Here is an 11994-nt window from a genome sequence, read left to right on the forward strand (position 1 = left end):
CATAAAATCAGATTTCCCCTTATTGCCAATGTAAACTGTTGCTCTTTGAAAACCATTTTGGCTAAGCTGCCTTGTTTATTTGCAAATATGTTTCCCATCTCGACGGAAAGGAAGCCTTTTATTTTAATTTGACTTTATGACGTTGGATTTTTGTGTCTTATCTGTCAGTGGTTTGTTTGAATTCCCCTGCCACCCCCAATATAAGTTCCTAGGGCCAGATTTTATTATCTAAATGTCCCTCTTGCGAAATGTGTGGCTACCATGTGTTGAGAGCAACGTAAAAAATGGGGATATTTTGTGAGTCTGCATCAAACCGAGGCTCCCAGGGAACAGTCGTACACCTCGCATAATCAAAGACATCTCTGCTGCTCTTGCAATGAGGACCCCCAGGGAGCAGCAGGCTCTGTTGGCTTTTGATCACTTGAGTAGCGAATGTCTGTTCACCTGAGCAAGGGACGCCGAAGAACCTCCTCAGGTGACTCAAGTGAATGTTTGCAGAGTTGGGCCCCTAACCCGTCCGGAGCATGAATTCTCACCCACGCAGCAAACACAGCACGTTCTGTTACAGAACCCTTCCAACAGCTGCTAACAAGCTGCGTGCTATTAATCATCTATCCAATTAGCATTTCTAGGTCAAAAGATACCCCGTAACGTGGGTGGGAGGGGTGTTTTAGGCAAGAAGAGAGCGAGGTAGCGTCCCCCCGTAAATAATACTGATTCTTACACTTTGTCTTGTTTTAATAGGCTAATTTTAGCTAGTTTGCTAACAGGTGTGAAGGACAAAGGGACTAGAGAGAGGCCGTTGGTTAGTCATGGTTGCAGCTTGAAACCAGCTAGTGCTGCCTGGAGTTCTCCTTGTTTGGCAAGACGCTGGAAAAAAACCAGAGAGACGTTTCCAACTGCTACCCAGGTAACCGGGCCCACAAGCCCAGGATTTTCTCGTTTCTGTTAATTGCTGAGGTTTTATATGGGATCGTTGCAGAGCTCACTACTGGCTTTCACATAATTTCCCCCTCTCTTTCGGTCAAGGATCTAGTGTCCCTCAGGTATTAGGCGCGCACCCCCCGCCCCTCCAGCTTCCTCCTCCAGAAGCATAGGTCCCCCTATGAAATCTGTTTAAATTGACCCAGGGCCTTATATCTCCAAAGAGGTTGGGAGGCCCTAATATCTCTCTGGTTTGAGAAGAACTTCCCGGCTTGATGGTAAAGCAATAAAGGATGACATAAACAACCCTTTTCTTCACCAATTACCCTTTTCTCATTCTTTGGAAGATTTATTAGCCAAATTGTTTGTTAGGAAAAACTTAAAAGTTTACTGGGTCACTCGCAGAGCGGTGTTGTGTGTAGGGCGCCCTCTGCTGGCGAAATGAGTTACAAACACGCAGGAGGTCAGTCTTTCACAAGAGTGAACTTTCTGCTTGGAAACTGGATGTGTTTTCTAGGTAATTGTTAGTTAAATTTGTTTCGTTTATACAGTTGGTGCCTTTTCCTTATTTCAATTTAGTTAAAATATTCTCCCATCTTTCTTAAAATAGTATAATCAAATTTACTGTCAAAAACATAACCTGCTGGCCAATGCTGGTGTATTGTCATATTTGTTAATGGTTTAAATTTGGGATAATCTAATGTTCTCCTTTAAAACAAATATAAATTGCTTAACTGACAAAATATTTTAAAACAGTGAAGCTGGATGTGTGTGACTATTTGGGGTCTAAGAGAATAGAATGGTGAAGTTACTGGTGCAATGGTGTTAAGGTAAATCTAATGGGGATAATATTGAAGACTGAGCAATGGATCCCCCCGTTTGAAAACTACTTGCATGTGAGGAGGGAATAAAATGACTGAAACAGGTTTTCAGAATCATTTCTGAAGAAGTATATTTCAGGATGGGTAATATCTTGAGTCTGTTTTTGTAGGAAGTATATGGAATATACTAGAAGGAAATACACTTCACAAATACCTAGCAAGAAAGCAATGTTTACATTTATGTTTAATTAGAGAAGGGCTGGCTTGGGGGAGAGACAAGGAAGTCAGGTTTAAAATAAATATCTATAGGGAAATCTCTCTCCTATTCACATCCCCGGAATCAAGAATAGAGCTATCAGACCTATTCTGAGGCTATGGCTGGTAAATGTTTAAATGTTTGCTTCCTTCTTGCTGTGAGTTGTTGTTGAGATGTTGGGGTATAAAGTTCCAGGGCCAGGCAAAGACTATTTCTAGGCTGGCTGTGTATATCAGGAAGTTCCTCTGTATCCTTCAGCTAGGAAAGGACTAGGGTCTCCTTTACACTGTCTTGTAAGAAGCCATTCCGCTGAAACCAAACTAAAGGAAACTGTGCTTCTTCACTGCCTGACAGACATGACTATGAGGCCTCAGGAAAAGCCCCACTGAAATCAATGGACTCTGTATAGGCCCATGTCATTGCAGAATGGGGTTATGTCAGCATTCCTCATGCTGAAATCAGTGATTGGGATCCCACTGACCACAGTGAAAGGAGGATCTGTCCTTTCACACTGGTGGAGCTGAAGACAGACCCTGACCCCAGGTATGTAAGGGCGCAGTAGTTGCCCAGTACTTAGCCAAAACTCCCATGGACGTCAAGCGTACAGGGATGGAAAGTGTGACCTCCCAGAGCAGCCTGACTCTCCCTGCTTACCAAAGGGGCATGTGGAGTTTTCATTTGTGGCAGTGAAAAGCCTTCCAGCAAGACCAAATCTGCCTCCCTCGCAGCCAGATAGAAATTGAAGCCATCGATAAAGCCTATATTTAAGCGACTTACTTAACAACATAAGTAACTGTTGGCCACACGCTGCCTTTTTTTGTTATAAATGGATACGTTAAATTACTCTGGTCTGACACACCCTGTGGTATAATCTTGGTATGAAGTGACATTGGAGATGCATGTAATTCTGCACATCACAATGTCCATGGCAAAACTCTGCCTTAACTCTGCTGTCCCATTGCTCCTGGAAATGGAGTGGTGTTTGGTGCTCTGATCATCCCCTTGGGCTCAGGTATTTGTAAGACATATCAGTAGCTATAATACTGTGTCTGATGCTTACTATACATCCCACTCGATGGCTGAAAATTTCCAAAGTTACTTTGAATGCTGCATCAGTTTTGTTGGGTGTTCAACCTGAACATTTTTAAAGGGCTGTTTTTTCTCCCCCATCCCACCCCAACCTAGAGGATGACTGCTTTGCACAGGGGTTGGCAACCTTTCAAAAGTGGGGTGCCGAGTCTTCATTTATTCACTCTGATTTAAGGCTTCACGTGCCAGTAATACTTTTTAACCTTTTTAGCAGATCTTTCTATAAGTCTATAATATATAACTAAACTATTGTTGCATGTAAAGTAAATAAGGCTTTTAAAATGTTTAAGAAGCTTCATTTAAAATTAAATTAAAATGCAGAGCCCTTTGGACTGTTGGTCAGGACCTGGGCAGTGTGAGTGCCACTGAAAATCAGCTTGTGTGCTGCCTTCAGCACGTGTGCCATAGGTTGCCTACCCCTGGCTTAGCATTTGCTGAAAATCAAGCTCATTTAATGTGTCTCAAGGTGAGGCACCTAATGTTACTGACCACTCTTGAAAGTGGTGGACTAAATGTGCCCAGTGCTCTACTAGAGAGATGTAAATAGAATCCTGCCCTGAAGGTCTTGCAGTCTAATCCTTGTGGGGCTCCTCCTGCATCCATGTAGAGCCCCATCATTGGAGTGGTTTGACATTGCAAATGCTTATGCAGTGGCACATGCAACTCTGTTCCTGGCCTATTGAGCTATTCATCATGTGAGTAAAGTTACACATGCGGGTTGGTAGACTCAGGGCCTATATTCTGGCAAAAACCTGGAGGAGGAGATGCCAACACAGGAAGGGGCTGTGTGCGGGAGAGGACAATGTGGTGTGTTTGGGGTGGTTAGTAAATGGAGTCTACTAGCATTATAACTTTAGTGACATAAGACAGCATTTATATGTGATATTAGAACAAAGGGGGCAGGCATACATAATGGAGACTCTAAACTGGTTTTAGACAGGCCATAATATGTAGCGTTGCCAGAGGTCCTCTTAATAAAATCAAAAGTGTGGCTTTTTTGCAACTGAATATGTTATTGTGGGAGGGGAGAGAAGAGAGTGAGTGAGCCAGACTCTTCTGCTCAGGTTCTATTCCAACAGACAATTAGCAATCCTCCCTCGATTTGAAAGATGGCACAGATCTGTCCATACCTGTTTGAAAACCCAATTTCAGTTTTTTAAAGCTGTTTAGTTTTTATGCACAAGAACAGTGTAAAAGCTGCAGCAATACCTTTTTGTGAATATTTATTCAAATGTTAGAACAAAGTTGAGGCACAGGATTTACACTCCTTTCTCTATTCTTTTTCCATGAACACTTATGCAATCCAGTTTTATTACTGCAAATGCTTATGGAAAGTGGATTTTAAACGCTTTTCACTATGAGGTATCATCCCAGAAATCTCATTGACATGCTCACCCTAGTAGTGACTAGAACATGACTTATAACCCATGGCAACAAAGCAAAAAAGCTCAATTTTTGAACAGCAAGCCAGGAAGTCAATGAAATGCCCCCAAAATGCACTGAGTGATCTGGAATGATGAAGAATGAAAGGGAAATCAGACCTGCTTTGTGATTCTTTGTGAACAACAACAGGGCCAAACTCAATAGAGTAAGTTACAAGTGATTCTAATAATTGCTCTGGTACAACTACCCCCTAGAAAATGATGCAGAAGGCAGCGAGGGTCTGGAAGGAGGAGTGGGAGTCGGGTGGTACTGATTCTGCCTCTGGCACTGGCTCACGGCATGGCCTTGGCCAAGTTACTTTGCCGCTGTGGCCGTGATTGGTGGGAGGTTTTCTGGCAAGCCTGCTGCTAATACTCACCCGCCTGCCTCCCCGGGGTGCAGGGTGGGTTAATTAAGCCGCGTCCTGCAGCGCTGTCTGCTCTGAATGCATGAGCCGGCCGGGCACATGGACCGGAACCCTGTTGGCAGTGCGGCGATTCTGTGGCTACCCTGGGCTCGGCTGTATTTTTAGCCCTGGAGCATAAACTTCCGTGTAAAGCCTCTGGGAAGCGGGGGCGGGATAGGAAGGGGGGTTGGCTGCCGGGAAGCGCTGATCACAAACCTGCTGAGGGGCCAGTTGCTCCCCCCCCCCCCCGGAAGGGGACCAAGCCCCTCGCCGCTGCCTGGGGCGAGCAGGAGGCGAGTGCGGGGGGCTGCAGCGGGTCCCAGCGGCCTGGGGCTGCCGCGGGCGAAGGGGTTAAGGCTGGCTGGGAAGCCGGCAGGGTGGGAGCTGGCAGCAGACAGCGCTTTGTCCTGGGGCTGGCGCCTGACGCCTGCTCGCCGGGCACACCGCCTCCCCGGGCCGGGGACAAAGGCAGCGCGGCAGCCCCCAATTAGGAAGCCTCTCTCCCGGGCCCTCCTCGCACCAGCCTCCCTGAGCCGCCCGGCCATTGTCCCAGCCCCGGCTCCCTCCCAATTAGCGAGGCGGGCCGCCGGGGCTCACACGCCGGGGGAGAAGAGCCCTTTGTCTGCAGCGATCAATCGCTGATCGATGGCCAAGAAGCGCTGTTCCGGGGAGACAGCGGATAAAAGGCCAAGTTAACCCTCAGGGGCGAGTGGGAGCCGGGCCTGCTGGTCCAGGCAGCCCCCTCGGACAGGGGCTCTGTGGGAGGAGATCCCTAGGGTACATATACAGGTGTGCCAGCAGCCCCCTATATAGTGCCCTATATGACGCGCGCGGGGTGTATAGCTAGGGCTGATGGCAAATCGGGCATTTCGATGCTATATAGGTAACTCCTCGCTTTGTAGAGAGATGGACACACCCCTCTACCTGCGTAAGCGTTAAAATGGGATCAGTGGGATATGGGCTGTACGTACGTGTAATGCAAATCTGTGTACAGAAAGCTGTGTGAGCAATTCAGTGTAAGTGAGAGGACCCCCCCCCCGTGTGTTCGTGTGTGCAGGGCAAACTTGGGACTGAAAAGTTTTGATTCACTCCCGTATGCGTGTGTGTATTTGCACATCCACACACACAGATTTTTATTGACTCCAGTACTTGTGTGCAATATGAATGTCTGTGCACACAAATACTGGAGTCAATAAAAATCTGTGTGTGTGGATGTGCAAATACACACGAGTGAATCAGAAGTTTTCAGCATATAGGTGCACTATGCAGTACTCACGTGCCTCTAAGCTGAGGATGCAGATGTACACGCAAGGTTCTGGGATCCACGTCATTGTATCTACATTTTGAATCTGACAATTTGCACTTCACACGAAATATCTCCGTGCACGTGCATTTGCTGACACGAATACGGGTCAAATAAACATCATCGCTAGTGCGGAATGGGCTCTGAGTAAACCGAAGACCATCAATAACACGTACTGAGTAGAGTCGTTGGTGAAAGCCAGGTCCGTTTTCTTTCCCTTTGTGGAATCCATTCTGCTTCAAGAGAGGGGCATTGCGAGTAAATTCTGTACGCTCGGGGTGAAGGGAAACGGAGAAAGAGAGAGTGGGATCCAGATATTTCAAAGGATGCTAGAACAAAGTGCAGCCCAGAAGATGACGCTGTTTCAGTAGCTGTTTCACTCTTAACACCATCGTGGAGTGAAACTGATCAGCTAGTTCATCAATTGCCTTAGTCCCAAATCATGCAGGGCACTAGAGGTACCGACCATTCATAATTCTCCCTCCTCCTGTTTGCAAGCTCCTGGGGTGCTGGTGTATGAGGGAGCTCCCCTGTATTTTGATTTCTCTGGGAGGTTCCGGTGTGACAGCAATGCTGTCAAACCCCAACAAGAATCATTTTGTCCTTGAATCCAGTTTAACTTGAAAGCTACTTGCAGCAAGCATGCATGTTCTCTGCAATGAAACGCTTTGCCGGGCTGTTTCTTTTTATTAATGCACCACTCATTCCAGGATCCCGAGTGCCCCCAACCCCAGCACTTGTTTTTACCGCGGCCTCGTCTGGCTAAAGCAGATTCTCCTTCCTCTTTTGTTCCCCAATTACTAATCCAGGGACGAGGTCATTAGGTCGAGACGCTTTAAGATTTCTTTGGTCTCCTTTAAAAAATAATGGTCGTTAGCAGGACAATAATGGCAACTTCAATTGCCTGGAGATTAATCTGAGGCGGAGCTGCTAACTCAGACGTCAGCCAAGGAAGGGGATCGACACAAGGTTACATAAATGTAGGGCAGTTAAAGAGAGCGCTGGCCTTGCCCAAGTCAATAGAAGGGGCAGATATCGCTCCCCAGTGACCCAGCCTCTGCAGAGCAGAAGAAAAGGGGACAGGGGGTTTTGCAAAACAGATTAAAACTGACGGGGGGGGGGGGCAGGGGTGCACATTGGAATGGGATGAGTCACTTGCAATGAGCCAGATTCTGTCAGTTGCCTGCTGGTAAATTCCACAGTCATTCCCCCCTGTCCTGCTTGTGTCCCCCACCTTCGTCACTCTGTTCCTAGGAATAGTTCCTGCGTCCTGGCCGGGTGGCGCTAGTTGTGGCTGAAAACCCAGGTTAAATGGCTTTTGCCCTGTTCAGAAATTTGACTCCACGCAAGAGATTTTTGTTGGGCCATGGAGAGTTTGTGTGGCCGTCACTTTTTTTCGTTCTGTTTCTCTGTGGAAAGGGCTTGGGGAAGGCTGCATAGGCTGGAAGGTGTGTGGGGTGTTAGGCACTTTGGTTTATTCCCTGCTGTGAGGAAACTTCGTTGCCTTCAGAACCTCGCTGGCAATCACTAAATTGGCTGATTGATTGTTGTGGGGGGGTTTCTCAGTGACAAGGCCTCAAAGGGTGCCCCAAACAGACCAACTCATAACAAAGGTTGTCCAGAGCACTGAAGTCTTGCACTGGTCAATATTGAGCTGTACAGCCCTTTTATAAGGAAAACTTTATAAATTCTACTGCCCAGCTTTCAGTGCCGGCTAGCGAGCAGCAGTGAACTGAAATCCGACCAGCACAGCAGAGACAATGCTTCAATCCTGACCTGTTCTTGCCTCCTGCTCCAGGCAGATGAGACACACGCAGATCCTAACCCCGTTTGCTTTTCGTTAGCAATAGCCAATGTTTGGAGACTCGAAGCACCTGACTTTCACCACAGTTCAGTACCCACATCTCCAGCTGTAGTCGATGGGAGTTTAATCCTCTGGATACATATTTTAGCATATAAACCACGGGGCATGAAAACAACGGTAGCCCATATACCCGGTGTCCGGGTCTTTTAATAACACAACGAAGTCTGTTTGCAGATAGAAGAGGATTCGGGTCCCCAGTGTAAGTGGCTAAATTTACTGTGAGACACAAATTAGCTCTAGATTCCCAGATTGTAAGTAGGATCTGGGATACAGTAGAGGTAGCATGAGTCTATCCTTTGATCTTGTGCTAATGACTTGGTTTTTGAGGGGGAAAACACTGTTTACTTAAACGTAAAGCGTATTATTAGCAAAAAGCAACATTTGCTCTAAGAACAGGATGTTTGAGGGGAAAGGGGAGTCTCTCAGTTTATTTAAATGATTTATAAAAGCTGGTGGCAGTGAATGAGATCTGTATCTTTTAAAGTCTCAACTTATATATACTGTATATCTCCAAATTAAACAGGAATTCCTATGAACTTTCCCAGGGAGAGACGCTGCTGGGACATGTTATTTAGTAAATGAAGACTTCGTGTTCCAACATGATTAGCGAATATGCCCCAAGGAGGGTTTTTTAAAACACCAAACAAAAACGTTGAACAGCGAACGGCTGATTGACGTCTGTCAGGATGAACGCTAAGCTGCTTCTAACCTGAAACTGCAAAGGTTTTTAGTGCATTTTTTCCCTTACGTGACACAAGAATCAGGGTACAGATCTCTCAGCTCAAAACGGGACAGGCTTATTCTGATTGAAAAAGGGAGGCGATGACACAGTCATATAAGATCTACCATAATACGCGGGATCTACCCTCCTTTCACAAGAAAGACACTTGCAGAAACTAGATTCCTCTCTCCGTTCTGCCTTGAACTCTGCTTTTAAACATGATCTGTTTAGACACCGCCTAATCCACAACAAGTCGTTTTCTTCCTAGCAATCCTCCCTGTGGAAACTGAATGCGCTCTGGGCTGACTGGGAAGAAACCGGTTTTGCAGCCCTCCCTGGTATACGAAGCAGAATTTGACACACACAATCTCGGGTTGGAATATTTAGCCCCTTTGACCATAGGGGCTTAACCACTCACAGTAACAGCAGATGACTCATCCTGGTTTGACGGCTACAGGTACCATTTGCTGGGAAATGTGCGCAGGGAACCTTGTTGTCATTAAGAGCGTTTAGGGCGAGGTGGGGGGGTCGGTCCCTTGTACCGCTGCCGCTGCAGAAATTTTCTGCGGAAAGCAATTCCACATTTCCCCACCAGATGTCGCCCGACGTCAAAGTCCGAAATGGCAGGACTGTCTTTTGGAACACCTGCAATTTACTGCTCACGGTCTGCACACACATACACGCAGTTCGCTGCACGTCCACACGGATACGTGTGTGCCGCCTTACAGCTGTTTCCAATCAGTAGTTTGAACACTTGGCTTCCTTAGAATTGTTTAATTACATTTAAAGAGCCCAGGCCCTGAAATCCTAAGGCAGGTTCTTCAGCATCTTTGCTAAGGGTAGATTCCAAACCAGGGAAGCCAGAAGGATTCTTGAGAATTGGTCTATTCACATAACCGGGCTCTTCCCTGGGATACAGACCACTTTGTAAAATGATCCCTCATAAGGTAGAGAAGAGAGAAATGCAACCAACATACTGGGCTTCCTTCTATAAATAGTCACCCCCCCACCATCTCTACACATAAACCATACCTATCACCCTCCCACACCAAGACACGCAAATCCCCAACACACACACAAACCGAGATTAAAACAATAATCTGCAACTCTGTTCCTAAATCCTGGTTTAGGCTCCTAAATAAGCAGGCAAATTTCCCAAAGGTCCCTACACTCTGCTGATTCAAGGGGAGCTGTTGGGAGAAGGGCATTTTTTAAAATCAGCCCACTTTTCTTTTGGAGCTGATTTGAGGCTCTGTTTTTCAGAATCTTGGCCTAAAACCCCTGCTGTGTACATACACACCTATTTTTCTCTATCCACGTGCTGGCCGACACTCAATCTGCCGACTACTCTCAGGAGCCAGACCTCTCCTAGTTTTATTGTAATAATCTAATTTACATGATTTAATCTCCGATTTACTCCACCCTGAACAAGTTAACAGGAATCAAGTGCCTGCAACGCTGCATTATCCCTGCCTCTGACTCAGCCCAAGGCTAATGTTTTTGGTGGTACAATTTCAATATGATTAAAACACAGATTGCTCAGCCATCAAGTTTTTGTCCTGCTATAGCCAAGAACTGCACCTTATAACAATGATCACATCAACCCAAAACTGAACTATTGTCTCAAGACCAAATATTTGTTAATGATGTGTGAAGAAATGGAGAGATAATGAAATAGGCCTGCTACATGTTGGATTGTTGATCATTTTAGAACGTGATTATTTTATTAAATGATCTAGCCCTTGAGTTAAAAACCTTAGCTTTTGTTTCTGATCTCAGACTGGCATGTTATATATTTTTTTAAGAGGTTGTTGTTTTTTTTTTGTTTTTAAGTGAAAGGTATTTCTGTCATTTGAGTACTGGGGGCAGGGACGGCTTTGTGAAATGAGTTTGTTGGGTCTCAGTCCAGTTCCTGGAGGAAGGGTGTCCGCATATCAAAAATCCACCTTCCCAACCAGGCCTTCTGGTTTGGCAGGCTCAGCAGAGAGTTAAACTGCATGTCTCAGGAACACAGACTTTGGATATGGTCCCTCCAGTTCAGGGAGGGACATGGTAGCTAAGGGGGCAGCAAGGACAATGCCATTGTCCTTGCTGTCTCTCTTCTATGGATGAATAGGGAGCTTTAGTTTCCATTGATATCAACCCAGCACCCTTCAGGAACAGGAGAGTCCCCTTGAAATGCACTATGAAATGACTTCAGGAATAATGAGAGACCATTCATGTATGTAATATAGTCCAGCCAAGATAAATATCCCAAAGTATCCAAACCCAAGTGGTTTTATTCAGTGAATAAGATTAGAGTTGGTGGTGTAGATATCTAATTCTGATGCTGTGAATACCACACTTGAGAGTGCTATAGAGGTGCACGTGGAATTGGGTGGACCACTGAAAAGTTTCCACCTTTCAGGTGGAATATGATGAGCTGCTTGATTATAATCCGAGCATGATGATCAAAGTATGCAATTGTTTCATAAATCAAAAGTACGAGGTGAGCAGAGTTTAGAACTGAGACTGGAATTCCATTCTGAAAGACACCCCCTACATCCATTGTCCCTACTGTTTCTGCCCAGGATGCAGAGACCGGGTCTGTGGCTTTCTGACTGTGGGTTTTTAACTATTCAAAACTCTGTTTAAGTACATTTGTAACAGAACTTTCTGAAGACCTTTTCTCCATCCTCCAGTTCCTCATCTCTCTTGCTTCTTCCCAGGTTTGAGCTCTTTGACTCATTTTCTTGCAAATAAAAAACGAGATTAATTGAGATCCATCCACCAGAGCAAAACTGATCATCCTTATTTCATGCTTACACTCCACACTCAGAAATGTTCACGTTTCTAGAATTCACACACCACAATGGTGCCAAAGTAGCTTAGTGGTACTGGTAACTGAAGGCCATGCTATATGCCCTTGTGAAACTTTCAGAAATTGGGGCTAACTCTAGAATCCCCTGGCTTTCCAAAACTCTGTGACCATGTGACTGTCTAATGCCCATTTAATTTCTGTAAGTCTTCCTCTGTACTGGGTAGTGACTCATAGCATTGCCAATGTTTTTCTATTTTTGCCTATCTGGAGGGGCAATCGGGCCAAACCTGAGCGGTGCTGTGACTGTGTACTGGGTCATAATGCCCAGAGTGAGGAGCTGGGCCCACCCTGTGATACAGGGAACTGCCGCTGCAGGATGAGTGCAGGG

The sequence above is a fragment of the Gopherus flavomarginatus genome, chromosome 19 (genome assembly GCF_025201925.1).
Source record: "Gopherus flavomarginatus isolate rGopFla2 chromosome 19, rGopFla2.mat.asm, whole genome shotgun sequence".
Taxonomy (NCBI): domain Eukaryota; kingdom Metazoa; phylum Chordata; order Testudines; family Testudinidae; genus Gopherus; species Gopherus flavomarginatus.